The sequence below is a fragment of the Numida meleagris genome, chromosome 4 (assembly GCF_002078875.1).
Source record: "Numida meleagris isolate 19003 breed g44 Domestic line chromosome 4, NumMel1.0, whole genome shotgun sequence".
Lineage (NCBI taxonomy): Eukaryota > Metazoa > Chordata > Aves > Galliformes > Numididae > Numida > Numida meleagris.
In genome coordinates, this window is record NC_034412.1 from 37348659 (window position 1) to 37366127 (window position 17469).

At 39.7% G+C, this 17469-nt stretch overlaps 1 long non-coding RNA gene across 1 annotated transcript in view; it reads right to left on the bottom strand.

The window, feature by feature from the left end:
* The window catches only part of LOC110398912, a 78829-nt gene continuing 61928 nt past the window's right edge, over positions 569–17469 (bottom strand). Inside the window, exon 9 of the long non-coding RNA XR_002438746.1 lies at positions 569–652. This is a non-coding gene — a long non-coding RNA (uncharacterized LOC110398912). The remainder of the gene's footprint in view (positions 653–17469) is intronic.

Below are 17469 nucleotides of genomic sequence, written 5' to 3' on the forward strand. Positions count from 1 at the left end.
CAGTCTTTCTCTCCTGCACATTTATTTTTTTACAGCATTTTTCTTAACAGTTTGTATGCAGCTGCTGTTCTTCTACGCTCAGGTAAATTACCATCAAATAATTGCAGTTCAAGGTCAAAAATCAATTAAATGAAAATTACAGTTATTTGTTTTAAAAGCTCAAGCAATATTTTGTATCACAAGTGTCTTAAGTGGCAGGCCAAACAGGTTAATCATTGCAACCATCTTCCTTCTCTGCTCCTGACTCTAATCTGCTTTTAGCAGGAGTGCTAGGAAAGGAGTCCCAAATGCTCACTTATGGTCTTTGGCAAAGACATGGGAGCTTTGAGGAAAATGCAAAAGTTATTGCCATGTATCACTCCTGTGATACTAATATGTTTTACAGCACCTGGATAGCACAGATTTTAAAATAACTTTGCAGAGAAATAGACTGCATACCACTGAATGAATGCATTTGGCTTTTCAGCTCATTCAGGCATTTGAAATGTCTCAGATCAAGTATTGTATTACACCATCTTTAGGGATCCAGATTTTTGCACCTACATGTAGATTTTCCAAGTGGTCCTTACCTGTCAACATGAAGATATGTCTCAATTTCTTTATTCTTCTCTTTCCATGCTAAAATTGTATTTTTCCAATTTCTCCTCATTTCCTGTGTCATAATTGTAAAGCAAATATTGTAATACCAGAAGCAAACATATGCATCTTTAATTGTAAAAAATGATATCAATACATCCATGATACCTGTGCTGGAAAAGTAATGAGAGGCTTGGGTTCAGTAGCGATTTTAACTAATCCAGAGCTTATTAAGAAAATGTAAGAAGGAAGCAGACAAAACTCAGGCTGCATGTGCACGTGGGCTTAGGACCATAGACAGCATCTGACATATCCCTTATAATATGCCAATGTAATCTACAGAGGTTGCTCCAAAAGTAATGCCTCCTGTTTATTTCCATGGAAACAAAAGCAGATACAAAATCTGCACCAGTGGATGTGACCTACTGTCACTGCCACTACTACTGAAATGCACCACCCACCACCTCGCATGTGCTCACATCTACTGTTTGGTCTCTATAAACATTCAGAAAGAGTAAGTGAATGTCAATATGTGCAATCTGTTCCACATGGAGGAATTCTATGACACACCTTTGCTTCATCCACACCTCCACGTCAGACTCCATTTTATCAGATTCACCCTCTGTTGCCATCTGTCATACAGCAACAAAACATAATGGAATATTAAATGTAATGGTTCAGCCTCTACTGCCATACCACCAACATCACCTCTGATGTCGTGGGCCAACATAATAAAATAAGAGGCATTACTTTTACAGCAGCCCTCGTAGTTCTATATCTTTATCTTGATTGAAATGTCCAGTGCATTTCATCCTCAGTAGCCATCAAACCTTGCAGTGAAAACACTGCTGAACCTGAATTTTTGAGATGATCCATGCCTGTCATGTATCAGTATATCCTGGCACAGTACAGGATACCCCTGGCTAAGCGCTCCACCAAACTCCTGATTTTGAGCCCCTTGTACTCCCCTGTCCCCTCTTCCTTCTCCATTAAGACAAGGAAAGGAGAGAAGAAGAGTCAAGCACCTGTAAGGGATCTACTTGATAGAAGCCCCAGGGAGCAACCTCAGTGTCAGTAGCTGAAATAGCAAATTCAAAGTAAGTAAGGTGTTGCCTGGATGGGAGATGACTATTTTCCATGTAATTCTTGGGAAGACATGGTGTTGGATTGTCTGGGAGTTTAGTTATATTGTTTACTAACTTTTATTTACTGATCTGTAGCATATGTGTATATACATATACATTCTTTGTGGTGAATGTTGAAATGCAACTCTCATCTCCAGATCTAGAGATATAAGCTTTTATATCCAGTTGCTTTTCTCTAAATAAGCATATAAAGCATGAAGTTATTTTCTGCACTGTAATTAATGTCACGGTGACCTCAGTCAGGTGCACCATGAGATTGTTTCCTCCTGATTCAAAACAGACATAAATATTTAGGATATCCATGTGGATTAGGTCTCACATGAACCACGTGGGTCAGCAAGTCTTGGACAACTATAATCTAAAATACCAGCTCCATCTTAAAGCAGAGTTCTTAATCCCCCTTAGATAAGTTTCAACATCAATGGCACGTTGTGAAGTGTTGCATCTAATAGCCATATTTTAGGATGTCAAACAGGATGATTTTTTTCCCTGTAATAATATCAATAAGTAAAGCAGGGCAGAATTAAATATGGACTGTATATCCTTTGAGAATAAATTTTCTGTGCACCAGACCATAGAGAAAAGACAATGAGATCTTTTTACATGAATACTCAGTAAAATAATAGACTTACTGAAGTAAGTTATTCTGAGGACACTAACAGGTGAAATGCAATACAAGAATGAGTCCACTTAAAAGAATACCTGAAAAATAAATTCTGCACTGTGGAATGATATAAATTTCACATACCAGCAGGGTACTTCAATGAAAATTAGTTTTGTGTAACATGCTTATATGTGTAAAATGGGCTTCTACTGTACTTTGGCTTTAAAAACATTGTTCAGTGTTTCCTAGTACAAAGCCGCAGCAGGCATGCACTTGGCTAGCTAGTGAAGAACTCTGCCCCAGTTTTCCATAATGCACTCATGAAGGGATTTGTAACAACTAGTGGTTACTGCAACAGAACGACTAAAATGTTGTACTGTGGCACTTTTGAAACAAACACAAAAGTTCAATTGCTGCAGCTCTTACAGGATAATGATGTGCTGTAAACACTCACATATTGCTAGCAATGTATAATCCATACTCAAAGCAGCCATTCATTAAGACTTATAGTTTCTTTTCTATACGCTCCTCTCTTCAGGTTAAAACTATAGATTTCAGAAGCTCTACTGGTGACTCAGCCTCCTGGTGGTAAGTACTTGCACCCCATGTGGCTCAATTTAACGAGAGCTTTGCAGAGAATCCCCAGCATGTATACCTCTCACCTACCTACATCTCTCCGCTCTCTTTTGTGCAGAACAGCCATTGTCTGAGCATCTGCAATGATGCTGGGAAGGTCAAAAGGGCTCATCAGAATGTTGTCAAAATGCAGAGCCTTAGGCTGCAGCAAACGTGCTGGAGAGCGAGCTACAAACTGCACTGAACACAAGGCCCAGGGCTGAGATGGAGAGCTGTGGTTGTTAAGCAAGAATAATTAGGTTGTTAAATATAAGTTCGGCATAGCTGAAGATGAAGAACAGCTCCTCTTCAGCCAAGAAAACTCGGCTTGCTGGAAGTGGTGTCCTCCCCAACCCTTATTTCTTTCTCCTCTTTCTCTCTCCTCCACTTTATCACAACTGAGAGCTTGCTTTCCTTCTTTTCTGGCTGTTTTCTTTGTTTCCAGCAGTTCTCAAGCCTCTCTACCTTAGTTTCACACTCATCTCCTTTGTTCTTGGATTTTGTGTCTGCCTTTCAGAAGATCTTGTTAATTAATAAAGACGTACATTCAAACTGCATAAGGAACAGCATGCAAAAAATTTGGAAGGAAACTTTATCAAATAGCAGATTTTGTCTGAATCTCTATCAGAAAAGAGATACACAGACACAGATAAATAGATGCCATGGATTGGTCTCTCTTTTAGACTTCCTCTTGAACTTGACTCCATCAAAAAATAGAGCTCAGAAGCCTGCTGAGATGGCACGGTACTCAATTACAAGAGAATGTGTCTTAGGAGTGACAGCATTGACTAGCTAGGCTATTGCAAATTCAAGCAGTCAGGAAATACAAAAAAAGATGGATGGCCACTGTTTTGGATCTTCTTCCCATGTGCCTCAGAAAAAGATTAAGAGCAATATCAGACCTAGGTGGAGCCTGGCCACTGTTCAGAAGCTCGATCTGGGCAATGCAGTGCTGGGCAGTATCACCCCATTAGAAGGGATGGTCAAGTTGTTCTACACTGGCAAACCATATGAGTTTTAACAGGGCCAAGTGTTGGGCCCTGCACTTTGGTCACAACAACCCCAGGCAACCCTACAGGCTTGGGGAGGAGTGGGTGGAAAGCTGCCTGACGGAAAGGGACCTTGATGTGCTGATGGACAGTGGGCTGAATATGAGCCAGCAGTGTGCCCAGGTGGCCAAGAAGGCCAATGGCATCCTGGCTTGTACCAGGAATGGTGTGGTGAGCAGGACTAGGGAAGTAATCCTGCCCCTGTACTCGGCATTGCTGAGGCCTCGCCTCGGGTACTGTGTTCAGTTTTGGGTGCCCCAGTACAGAAAGGACATTGAGGTGCTGGAGCAGGTCCAAAGAAGGGCAACAAGGCTAGTGAAGGGCTTGGAGAATATGCCCTATGAGGAGCAGCTGAGGGAGCTGGGATTATTCAGTCTGGAGGAGACTCAGGGGAGACCCCATTGCTCTCTTCAAATACCTGAAAGGTGATTGCAGTGAGAGCGGGGCTGGTCTCTTCTCAATGGTGACAGGTGACAGGACAAGGGGAAATGGCCTCAAGTTGCAGCAGGGGAGGTTTAGGTTGGATATCAGAAAAAACTTCTTTACAGAAAGGGTTGTTAAGCACTGGAACAGGCTCCCCAGGGAGGTGGTTGAGTCACCTTCCCTGAATGTGTTTAAAAACCGTTTGGATGTGGTGCTCAGGGACATGATTTAGTGGTGGGTTGTTAGAGCAGTATGGTTAGGTTGCGGTTGGACTTGATGATCTTGAAGATCCTTTCCAATCTGAGCAACTCTATGATTCTATGATTCTACACAGATGGCATGTCATTCTCCATACCAGAAGAAAGGCACTTAACTGCACTGAATGAGCTTCAATGCTAAAATGAGAACAGTAAGTGTCATCCAATGCTACTACTGTGACATAAGTATGTAATGCTATAATAGCAGACCATGCAGTCTTACAAAGTCCACCCTGAAAAATGCAAATTCCATAAATATTGCATTTTCAAGGTTGGATTTAAGCTAGTGATTGCACTTGTATTTGATTTAAACCCTTGCAGACAGCTTTCATCTGTGCTGTTTGCTGGAACTGCTCCATTCTACTCTTCTAGAGAATCCAGTATCTAGATGAAGAATAAAATACTGAAATTGGTAAAGCAACAAAAAACTTCCAGGTATGTTTTAACACTGGCATTGGTGTAGACAGTCCTTCTGGAAACTTGAAGTACGTGTGTATCTCTGGAGGAAGAAGACTTGAACTAGAAAAGTGCCTGTGAGAAAGCATCTTACTCTCCTGTCTCCAGGAGGAGAATTTTTAACTCTGAAATGAAACAAAGAACGTCCTGCAACTGCTATGGCAGAAACCAAGTTTCTTAACGGACTTAGGAATCCATACCTTTCTCATGAGTCAACCTGAAATGAATCCTTTCATTCATACAGAAAATATAGTCTTACATGCTGTTTCTGCATAGGCCTTATTTTTATGGCAGGATGAGAATAGTGCCATCATGCACTGGAATAATGCACAGTGTGCTCAAGTCCCAGTCATATTGTTTATGAAGCAGAAATATCAGGGAGAAGGGTGGGGACTGGGGGAGCTGGGGGATAAGTTCATTCCGGGAGCCTCAGCTGGGCCTCCCAAAACAACTGTTATGTCAATAAATCCTAATAATAGCAAAAAATGAACCAGTTGGGAAGGCGTTATTATCCTTTTCTTTTTGCTGCAGGCCAAGGAAGTTATTAGTTTGATTTGCAGTCAGATCTCAAGTAGAGCTGGATGGTTGCCTGGATCCAAAAGCATTCACCAAGCACACAGTAAGGAACATGGGGCCCAGAAATGCGGAGGCCAAACCATGTGCACACCTTGTGGGGACACAGGACTACAGCAGCAGCGATGTTTACAAGTCACCTCACATAAATATCCAGCCTGCACAGGTGCCTCTCCGACCAGAGTCACTGTGCCATTCGTGTTTTTCTCCCCGGTGATAATAAATCCACTTAAAAGTGATAACAGATGAGGGTGAAGTCCATCTCCAAGGGTTAGAGAAGTGTGTTAATACTTAAGAAAATAATTCTGCAAAAAGAGAGTATGCAAAAGCCGACTCCTTTTTTTTCCAAGTGATCTTCTGTTTGTTTAATTACGCATTTCTGTTCCTCCCTCGGTGTATCTGAACTCTGCTGACTGAATCCAGAATTTCCCCTCCTAAGCAGAGGAATGAACCCCCACATTCTGGAGCTCAACAATAACAGACAAAGCCTACAACTGGATTTTCTTTCCCTAAAATTACTCCTTACCTTTTATAACTCCTACACAAATAGCTGTGATATTGTAAATATGATAAATCCCTCTACGTGAGCTGAATAAATTGATTAGAAGCAAAATAATCATGTGGGTTGGACTGGATTGGCTTATTAAGGATTCAATAGCTAATTGCTTGTACAGTGGGATAAAAAAGAAGAAATAAATACAGAGAGAAATATCTGTTTGTTTGTGGAACAGCTGATGGGCTGCTGGCCAGGGCAGACTGAAAAAGACTGCAGGAGTTTTGGATACTGCAAGAACCTATTACCGCTGGCTCACATGGAATGAAATTCAAAGGAAGAAGTCTACAGACTGCGGTGCCTGGAACAATATAGCTGTGGTTCAAGGGTTTCTCTTTTATGGCCTGATTACAGATGCAATATAATTAACTGCTCCATATACTAGCACAGCTCTTTTAAACTTTACAGAACATAATTAAGCAAGGAAAGAGATTTGACCTGGGAGCAAAACTTGGAGATGGATCTCCGAGCTTCCCACCCTTTCCTGTCTTCTTTGTTAGATGCATCTCTGTTTACTGGATTGTGAATAGTAGGGCTGGAAGGCAAGTATAATTAATAGTAAAACTTGTTTGTGTAAGGTAGAAAGAGCAGGAGCATGTGCATTTCAATGGCAATCTGGAAGAATCAGATGAGCAAGGCAGAAAAGGAGCAGAACAAGTCTGAGCTGTTAAAAGCACCAAGGAGAAATGTGGCAACATGGACAGCGCTGCATCTCAAGCTGGAGTATGTGATATCCTTTGTCCACAGCTGCTCGGAAGACCTGTCCTTTTTAATAGTAAACATGGTCAGCCTTTCTTCCTTCTAAGAGTGTGGATGTAACACTGGTCTTCAGCAGCCAATGCAAAGCACAAATCTACAGGTTCAGGGGGAAAGAAAAAATATCCTTAAGTCCTCTCCTTTCTACTCATTTTCCATAAGTTTCTCAGCAATGGACAAAGGACCAGATACACATATTAATTAGCTCCCAGCAGATCTGCCTTACTCCAGCCATGCACAGTCTCCTTGTGAAAAGAAGCATTTGGTCACTCCCCTAGCTGAAGTGAGCAGAAAAGTGAGCAGCTTAACATCATCCACATCTCAGGCAAAAATGGATCAAGCAGAAGAGAGCTAAACTCTTAAAAAGAGAGGTAGGAATTGAAGAATATTTAAAAAATCAGTGAACAGTTTTCATCAGATGAAGTGAAATCCTAGAGCTGTGGATGTCCTAGGTTTTATGTAGAAGAATTTGCTATTGCTGCAGAACAGCTGAAGAAACTTTGAGAAATTCCAAGCATTTGATCATTGGCTGATCTGACAAGATGGACCACGGCTCTGTGGGGTCTTTGGGCCACTGAAGATCCACCAAAAATAAGAAAAGAAGCGTTTTTCTAAAATGAACATTTCAGGACTATAGGCTGCACGGCATCTTAAACAAACAGTCCCAGTGAAGCAAAGCGGAACTTGAGCAGTATAAACACAGTTAAGAACATGGAATAAGTATCAGGATAAAGGTACCAAAAACCTGCATGCAGTAGATACACGTAATTAATTCTTAAAAATAAAAATGTAATGATAAAAAAGAGTCCTAACACATAGCACTAGACCTTAGGTAACTGCTGACAATAATCATAGAATCATAAAATCATTAAGTTTGGAAAGACCACTAAGATCATCTAGACCACTCACCAACCCATCACCACCATACCACTAAACCATGTCACTCAGCGTCACATCTCCATGGTTCTTGAACACCCCCAAGGGTGGTGACTCAACCACCTCCAAGGGCAGCCCATTCCAGAGCCCAACCATTCTTTTGGAGAATAAGTTTTTCCTAGTATCCAACCTGAACCTCCCCTGGTGTAGCTAAAGGCCATTCCCCTTCGTCCTATAGCTGTTACCTGCGAGACAAGGCTGACTCCCACCTCTCTACAACCTCATTACAGGTTGCAGTAGAGAGCAATAAGGTCTAGCTCAAGCCTTCTCTCCTCCAGACTGAACAATCCCAATTCCATCAGCTGCTCCTCATAAGACTAAATGTCACAAGGCATCAGAACAAAAGGGTAAAGCCTGGCCACCCAGAGCTCCTGCAGGACCCTGTGTCAAGACATCTCCCAGGAGGGGGCATCATCAGCAACAGGAAGAGTAGATCATCTCCATCAAGGTGGATGGCGATGCTCCACTCCTGAGTGCTCAAAATGTGCTTGGAGATCCTTGACAAAAGGAGCAATGCAATATACATGTGAAGTGTTATTATTATTCCAATTGCACAGGTTTATTAAATTTAACGAGGACACTGAGGGATTCCATTAATCCTAACCACAATACCACAGTCTCTCAAAATTTTCTTGATGATGCCATCGAAAATATAACAGTCCTGAGTGCCTTGCATTTTTACACTGTGAGATTGTTAAGTGCACTCTACATGCAACTGCATCTACTCATTACACCCAACATCTATTCAGGCTCATTCTTTATCTGCTTGGCCTCTTTCACAGTAGAAGAATAGGATCCTCCATAAAGTCCACAAATATATTTTTCCCATAACACTTTGCAACAAATGAACGTTAATTCAGGCTAAATTATAATGGAGCTCCCATAGAATTATATACTACATCTACATGAGTATCCAGGGAGCAGTTTGATTAATATCATTATCACAATGAATAGTCGAGAAATTAATGTGATTTGCTGCTAATGATAACAGAGAAGCATTTAGATTTTACTTTTGGAAGACATCTTCCTTATTTTCCTATACAAAGTACTTCCAACTTGCAGATGGGAAGCATGAAAGTGACAGTCAGTTCAGTAATGCCTTTCAGGAGTGAAGCTGTTGGATTTTCACTTGCTACTAGGCCTTGCTTTTTAAAAGTCCTGCTCAACCACATGCATGCACCTCGTCTACATTTTTTTTCTCTTTCATAGTTTAAGATATATTTTACAACAAAATTTGTGTTTATGTGAATTTGAAAAAGCATCACCAATGCATTAAAAATACTGCTAATGATTTCTTTCTATGTTATTAAAAAGTTATAAAAAACAAAAAAGAAAAATAATTATAAGTTATAATCCTGAAGTTAAAAATAACAAATAAACACAAGAGAAAATATCCATGGCAACCAGCCAGCAGTAGTAGTCCCAGTAAACTCTACAATTGTTTGTATTATTTGCCACTGAATGTTTCTGCTACGGTAATGTCTACAGAGCTCAGTGACATATACTCATAGAAACACCTTTATAAACTACGTAGATGAGCATCATAAAAAATCAGGAGAACCTCCTAACTGCTTAGGATTAACAGGCATTCAATGTTGCATTCAAGATGAGTACAATAAACCATGAGGTTTACAATTGTAACTTGCTCACTACAAACATTCACTACTGAAGTTGACAACTACTTAGGCATGTGTTAGTCATGTACTCCATTAATTTCAAAACAGCATCCAAACAGGAGCTATACAGAAGTTTCCTTCTGTAATACATAGCCATAGATTAAGCTATGAAAAGAAGCTAGAAGTTTCCAAAGAGGTGTAGAGGTATAACATGATGACAGTCAGTCCCCTACTTACTACTTCAGGGCTTACTCAGAACACCTAATACCTACTGTTGTATTTAGCTAAAGGGTCATTGCACAGATTTAAAGGGAGCTACAGCAGGGAAAGGAGTAGGTGCAGAGTAGGGGCCTGCTGTGCATGGAAGAAGGCATGGACATGTGGAGTCATAGAATCATCGAATCGCAGAATGACTTGGGTTGAAAGGGACCTCAAAGATCGCTTTGTTCCAACCCCTCTCCATGAGCAGGGTTCCGCTCACTAGATCAGGCTGCTAGGGCCCCATACATTCTGGCCTTGAACACTTCCAGGGATGGAGCATCCACAGCTTCTTTGGGTTACTTCCTGCACACAGTTTCCTCTTCCAATACACATGCTTGGGTTGAAGCTCTGTTGCCCTGAGCTGCAGTCTCAGGCTCTGGTTTTGGTTTGTTGCAAGGCTCAATTAGGCATATAGAGTTGGCAGTCAAAATTGGAAAAGCTAGGATGGAGGACAGCAGGGCACTAGAGTCACTTGGACACACCACTCCAGAGTCGTGTTTGGCCTGTTGGGCTGCATGAGCCTTTTTTTTTTGGGTAGGACAAGAGTAAAGAGACTCTCAGAGTGTAGCTGTTGAAACTAGGAATAGGAAGGACAAACACAAAATGCTTTCAGAGTTTATGGCCATAAAATTCACAGCCTCCAAGTAAAATGTGCACGAAGTCCACAAGCTGTGCTTCTATATGACTTTTTTTTTTTTTCTGAGATGGTCTCAGAAGATATTTACTTTTACACAGATTAGAAAAATGTCTTACAACAGATATTGGTTTCCCAATGCCTATCAAATAAAGCAAGTTTCTGTACTTATTGCCTACAAGCTGTCGTATGTTTCTTTAACATTACATGCTTTAAAAAAAAAAAAAAAAAAGAAGGATTTTTAAAGCAGTTCTATGTTTTAAGAATCAATATGATAAAACCTCCTTACAATGTCTTTTTCCTAGCAGTACTACAACCCTTTCACAGCAGCCATTGTCACTTAAGGAAGCAAAGGTTAAAGCAACACATGAGTGCTTTAGATACTAAATTGTGATGTTAAAAGTAGTGAAATGAAAAACAAGATAAATTTAACTTGAAATTCAAGAGATACATTCTGACTACAAGGTTTATCCAGCTCATTTTCCAAGGCAGAAGGCAGAAGTACCGCTGTTTCAAAACTTTAAGTTGCATTTGGACAAAACAGTAGAAAATATGATGTAATAAGTAAATTTCTCTTCAAAGGTTGAAAAGGAGGCAGATTCACAGCATTTTACTGATCTCTAACTTCACAGCATGTTTCATCTCAGTATGTTTTCGGTGGGGGCAAAGAATGACATTTAATGAACTCACTGAGTGTCTTCAACTCAGTGAGCACCAGATGAAACTTCTGGACCTGAATGGCTATTTAGTGCTTAGTGAGAGGACACTTGCAATTTCCTAGCTAAGAAAACAGAGGATGTTCTCTAGTGTGGCTACTTTGCTGCCCTCGCTGGGACAAAGCAGGTTCTCCATTTCCTACAGTAAGGATCAAACAAGCTATCTGTGTCACGATTTTACAAATACATTTATTAAAATGTGATTTATTTAAAAAACAGTTGAAATTAGGTAGCTCAGTCAACAGAAATGTTCCATGCACAGCAAAAAAAATTTGCAATGTTTGAGCTACCTTACAGCTTTTACTTGTGTAAAAATGGATTATTGAGTAGAAAAGTATTTGCTAACAAGCAAAATTAACCTTTTCTGAAAAGGCCTGTCCTTTGGTAAAACCTAAGTGTTGTATTTATGCAGTGAATGGTGCACTAATGGGTGTTAATGTCCTTACAGATGGCCAGAATTGTCCATACAAATGAATAACTAAAAACACACCAAAGAGGTACTTAGAAACAAAAGCCTAAAACTGAGAATGTAGCAGGACTGTTAGTTAGGATACAATTGTACAGTTCCAGATTTAAAACATATGATCTACTGCCACCTCCCTCTTGTGGACAGCTATTTATAGTGACAATTGAACTGCAGATAGCTGCTTAGCAGTTTGATGTCATAATTTCTATTGCAGCTGAGGTAGATAACCTCTTTGAGAGTGAATAAATACAATTATGATTCCCACCTCCCAACATTTATACATTCATTATCTCCCACGTTTACAAGAAAGCAGGCATGCTAGGATCACTGCCACGGTAGTAATTACTAATACTCAGCAGGCTCTGAAATACCTTAAAAGTTTGCTAGTTACCTTGAGAAACATTGCCCCCAGGAAATGGATGATTCAAAACCAGTTTGTACATGGTGAATGCCTACCCATAACCATGCATAATTCAAGCAGTTCATGAACCAATAGGAGCCTCACTTGTTACTCCTGAGACGACCAACAAATGTCATGGCATGAATAATAGAAGAACATGTATATTTGTGTAGCACACTGAATTATCTACTGTAACTCCTCAACTTACTGAAGCTAGTGGCAATTATTTCTATGTTAGCAGATACTGAGTAAATGGAATATTTACCTGATGTTTTTTTAAATTCTGAAACCACTTGTCAGGAGCAGTCACTACTACTTTACTCCCTACAGGGGTTTCATCAAGAGCTCTCTAATACCAAGAGCTCGTTTCATAGCTTGCAGCTCATACTGATGCCAGTGCCTTGCTTCCTTTCTGGTACGCTACTTTAATTTTGCAACTGTGAGCGTAAATAAAATTCAACTGATGTCATTCAGATGTAGTCACCATCATTTAACTGCATAACTAACTAAGCTGGTGGGAGGGAATGCACAATTTGTTGAGTGGTCTGTCTGGATTATAAGGCAGCTCTGATCTAGCGCACATCAGCACTCCTATAGGTTTGATCACTTGCATTGTCCTGGCTGGGTTTCGTCTTTAAAACTTTTGATGTCTGCAATGCAGATGTCAAGATCTGTGTAGCAGTTTAGATTTCTTTTAAACCCACTGCAGTTTAGACTTCTTTTATACCCACTGGAAGAAACAAGCATTATTCATTTATGCAGCTAGCAAAAAAATATATTAATTTGGAAGTTAGATGTCTAATTTAGGACAGATTAATTTTTCTCCGGATGTGCCTACCACTTCAGGTGGCTAAACAGAATCTAGAAATACCCCATTTCAGACGGACGTCTAAGTTGAAAATCAAAGGGAGATGGATCTTACTTTTACTGTCTACAGAGCAACTATTCCAGTGTCCAGTGCTAAATTTGAATTCTTGTGTACTTGAGATCACAAGTTCACTTTCGTTTTTTTTTGGACTGCTGGTTTCTTCTCTAAAACCACAGGACAGATGTTAATTAATCTTCTACATCATATGAATACAATTGCATGAAAAAAAATAAAATGATTTTAGAAGTCAAGTTCTCAGTATCTCAAAGTTAACTGCTGAATGTGTTCTCTTCTACTTAAAACAAAATATAAGCAAATAAAAAACAATACAGTTTTGACTTACAGAAAGTGCAGAAGGACATCACATCTTCATTTTTGTTTCCTTTCTAGTCAAATTGTTGATTGAAAGGGTACATTTCCCAAGAAGAAAAACATTTTTAGCTCATTATACTTTGTCTGGTGTCAGCCATTTGGTGTTTTGAAATGATAGTACAGATATTCACCAGAAAATCCATGGAAAATTGTACACAGTTGAAGAAATGTGTATATCTGCTGTTGTATAAGACACAGTAGGTTAACACTTGGCCAGATTTTTCCTAGCACATCTGGGCTTTTCTCTGCAAATGCCAGGTGAAGTTGATAAGACATAGAAGCGTTTTGTTGTTACTTTTGTGGTTTTTAATGTGATTAACAAACAGCCTGCCCCTGAATGCAAGTGAACCATCTTCCCTAGATATTTTTTAAGCTTCCAGAAATAGTCTCAGGTTGAATATGGATTATATAAAGCAACCCAACAGTATCCAGCATAGTGCAATGTGCAGAACTATTGCAGTGTGGTAAGATTTGGGTGCACAAGATGCACAGAGTGGAGCAATATAGCAGATAGAGATTTAGCCCAATGTGACTTCGAAAGGCTGGTTTAAAGCTTGTTAAGTGACATGAAAGACAAACTGCTAAATATTAAATATCAAGTAAGAGCATCATCTACATCTACCAAGGTCACAAATGACATACAAGATACTTCACCCTGCAGGAGATGAAAGCACTCAGGGCATTCTAAGGCTCTCCTACATTCATGTCTCAGCATGAAACTTGTTTTATTCAAATGTAACTATTGGTTATTTTACTTAAGCTGAGTTTGCAATCCATTGGATTCTTTTTTGCAGAGTTGCTGCCTACCACATCATTACTCCCTGTAATTGTGTGGGGTTGATTATGCCTATTTAAGTGAAATACTTATCACTCATCTTTACTGAAATGCTTCACATTGTATTTTAGACCATTTATATAATTTGACAAGAACTCTCTAATTCCTATCACTATACTCCAAAGTTTTTACTCCCTTTCATGTTGTCTGAAAGTTTAATAATGCATTTTGTTATAAAAGCAGGAAATGAAAACCGATTTCCATACTAGAAGCAGGACAGATCTGCACAGAACAAGACTAGATATATTTCATGACAAACCATGGACAACTGCTTGTTGACTGAAGTTCTCAAATTGGTGCTTTTGTTTCGCAGAAGCTTCAACCAGAGAATTCATTTCCTGCTTTCTTAAGGAGAACATTGCCATATGTTTCCCCTGTTCACATACATCAGCTCTAGAAGGGCTCAGATAATAAAACTGAAAATAAACATTCATCATGGCATTAGGGCTCCTGGCCTAGTCCTTTTCGTTTTGTTGGGACCATATGCCTCTGGGGATGAGAAGTGGCTACTTCAGGGTGGTGACACAATGCCTATCATAGAGTTCACCACTGTGGCTGCAATGTGTAAGTTCTATTTGCACAATGAATCAATGATCATTAACAATATTGTGCATTTTCTCATGTTTTGCCAGCTCCTATTATGTGGATCGTGTATCATGGATTCCATACCATTCCTGAAGATGTTTCTTAAGTAATCCTGTCTTGTCTAGATTTTCATTATATTGAGCGAGCACAAAGGTTGAAAGCATACAGAAAGCGTACAGAGCAGGGGTTGAGGGAGGGGCTTGAAATCCTGATGGCAGATATTGGTCAAGATTTGTTCTTTGTCGAATCATTCTACTCAATTCTGGTGTTTCCAGTATCCGAGTTGCTTCCTTTCCCATTATCTAATGTTTCATTTCAATATTCAGTACTTCATTTTAAGAGGCAAATTAATTAGTTTTAAGGGGCTTATGTATTCAAAGTAATTTTCTTGCAAATGCCTTTCTTTCTTTTTCTTAGAAAAGTAGTTGTGATAGAAGAAAATTAACAGCTACCATTGTACAGTTAATTTTTATATTACAGTACTTTTAAATGTTAGTTGGAATTTGCATCTTTCTCTGCTATATTTTGGATAAGCTAATTAACTTTAAAAATAGTCTTCATAACATGCAAAACATGGGAGAAAAGATGGTGAAAGCCAAAAGGTTGACTACAGCAAGATTTTCATTGAATTAAATTAAACTCCAGCTCAGAACAAACTCTGTGGATTGCAGAAGGAGAGTCTAATTTGAAAGGGTCTGCCTTGCTGTGCAGGCTCTTTAAGTGTGATCTGCTTTTGGCCTAATTTTCCGTGACAGTGTATTTAATAACAGTGGTCCCTTACTGAGAATACCTTCTGCCTGGTCTGCCACTGTGGAAATTTTGGCTCTGTAATCAGTGTGTCTGTCGATTCAACACATAATTTCTTCAAGGAAAATAAGAACTCTTAATAGTTAGTCATACGGCTCTAAATGAAGAAATTTTATGGTGGTATTAAAGAACCCCCAACCTAAGCCATTCCATATTAGTTCCTCCTCTGCTTTGTTAGCTACCTATTAAAAAAATTAGGAACTTACTTATGAAACAAGAAGGTTTCCTTCTAAGACTGATTATTTAAAATCCTAGAACAGACTCTCAAGGGCAGATCGGGAGTTTCACAACAATATGGATTAATGTGATTTTTTTATGTGCGCTAAAAATATGTGGGCACTGCTGTTTGATAAACGTTTTATGGGTAATATGCATTTTTCATTTATGAACATTCATCATTAAGTGGCTTTATATTTAAAACATTACCTAATGGAGCCGCATGAAGTCAGGAACCAACGTGTAGATGTACTTCAGAGCTGCTCAGTTTCCAAAGCAGCAGTCCTATTTAAATGTGTACATGCCTTCTGTGACCTGACATATTAGAGGTTCTGAATTCAATTTAGTTTGAATGTGCAATTTTTCTTTTTTTCCTCCACTGCAATTATGCAGGATATGAAGTATATATAGTAAGTCTATGAACACACTGTGCCTGAAGAGCCCAGCAGACATGCTGAAGGATTATTTTTCTCTTTCCTCACCATTATACAAATAATTGTAGGATTAAAAATCAAAAGAATCTCTATTAAATTTTAAGAGCATTCTGTCTTGCTCTGCTAGACTTCCTATAGACACAACAGGATAAAAATGGTACTTGAATTAAGTCAAATTCCTTGTATTAGACAATTTGCATGCTGTATCCAGCATAACACTCTGCATATCAGTAGCACATGATCAGCTTGGCCACTGGAGCCGTAAACATGCACAGTCTCAAGCTCACAGCAGGACTGCAAGGTCCCTGGTCCCTTGCTGCATGGATTATCTGTGTTTAACAGCAGTGGTGAAGCAGGACATGCTGGGAGAGTCCTCCTTCCCAAGGTTCCCTCCCTCCAGCCCTTCATGCTCCTCCAAAATGATGCTTCAAGCCCTCAGACAGCTGTGGCCCCTCACCTCAAATGTGCATGTGAAGCTGAGGAAGATGGACCTCAGGCATCTTGCTTTGAAGGCAGCATCAGCAAGGCATACCTGTTCCTGGAGAAAGTAATGTTCCACTTTTGCAGCCATATGGGTGCAGAACAATATCTGGCTGTGTCAGCAAGACTTCCAGTGCAGTGCAAAGTGAGAGCAGTCACACTGATGAAAGACCAAGTTAACAGGTTTCCCATAAACGCAGATATATAGCACTAAATAGCTTGGCAAGCACCACTGAAGCTCTCCTGTTTGTAGTTTTAAGGTTAAAAGCTGTTGTCACATCCTTAGCTTAGGAACAAGGCGGCATCCTATTACTGAGAAATGGAGATTGCTTAATTTCTGTATTTTCACTTTCCATTCCCTGCGCATAGGAAAGGAGGCCACAGTGAACTGTCTTGGACTAGACTGGAGAAACTGGATTTCAGCACAACTCCGTTTGTCAAAGGGGATGTCAGTTTCTGCACTCTGAAGATTTGGGGTTTTGTTGCAATCTAGAGCAAAACTCCCAAAATGACAGCCATCCTTCCATTAGCTTTATCCTTCACCTTCCAGTTTACCATCACAGAAGGTTAAGTGGAGATAGAAAACCAAGGTTGCAGCCATCCTGCAAGTGGAGTGACAGGTAGAAAGCACAGCCTTAGGGGACCACAAAGGGAGTTCTAACTTTAAAATGGTTCATTATGCTACTGCATTTTAAATAGCTGTGTTTGGGAGGAGCTGAAGTTATACACAATGAATTATTTTACATTCTTAAACCACTCACTAATTAAAGCCAGACACAGGAATACTATGTGTCTTTTTATATAGTATACATATTGTCCAAATTATCTCTTTATTA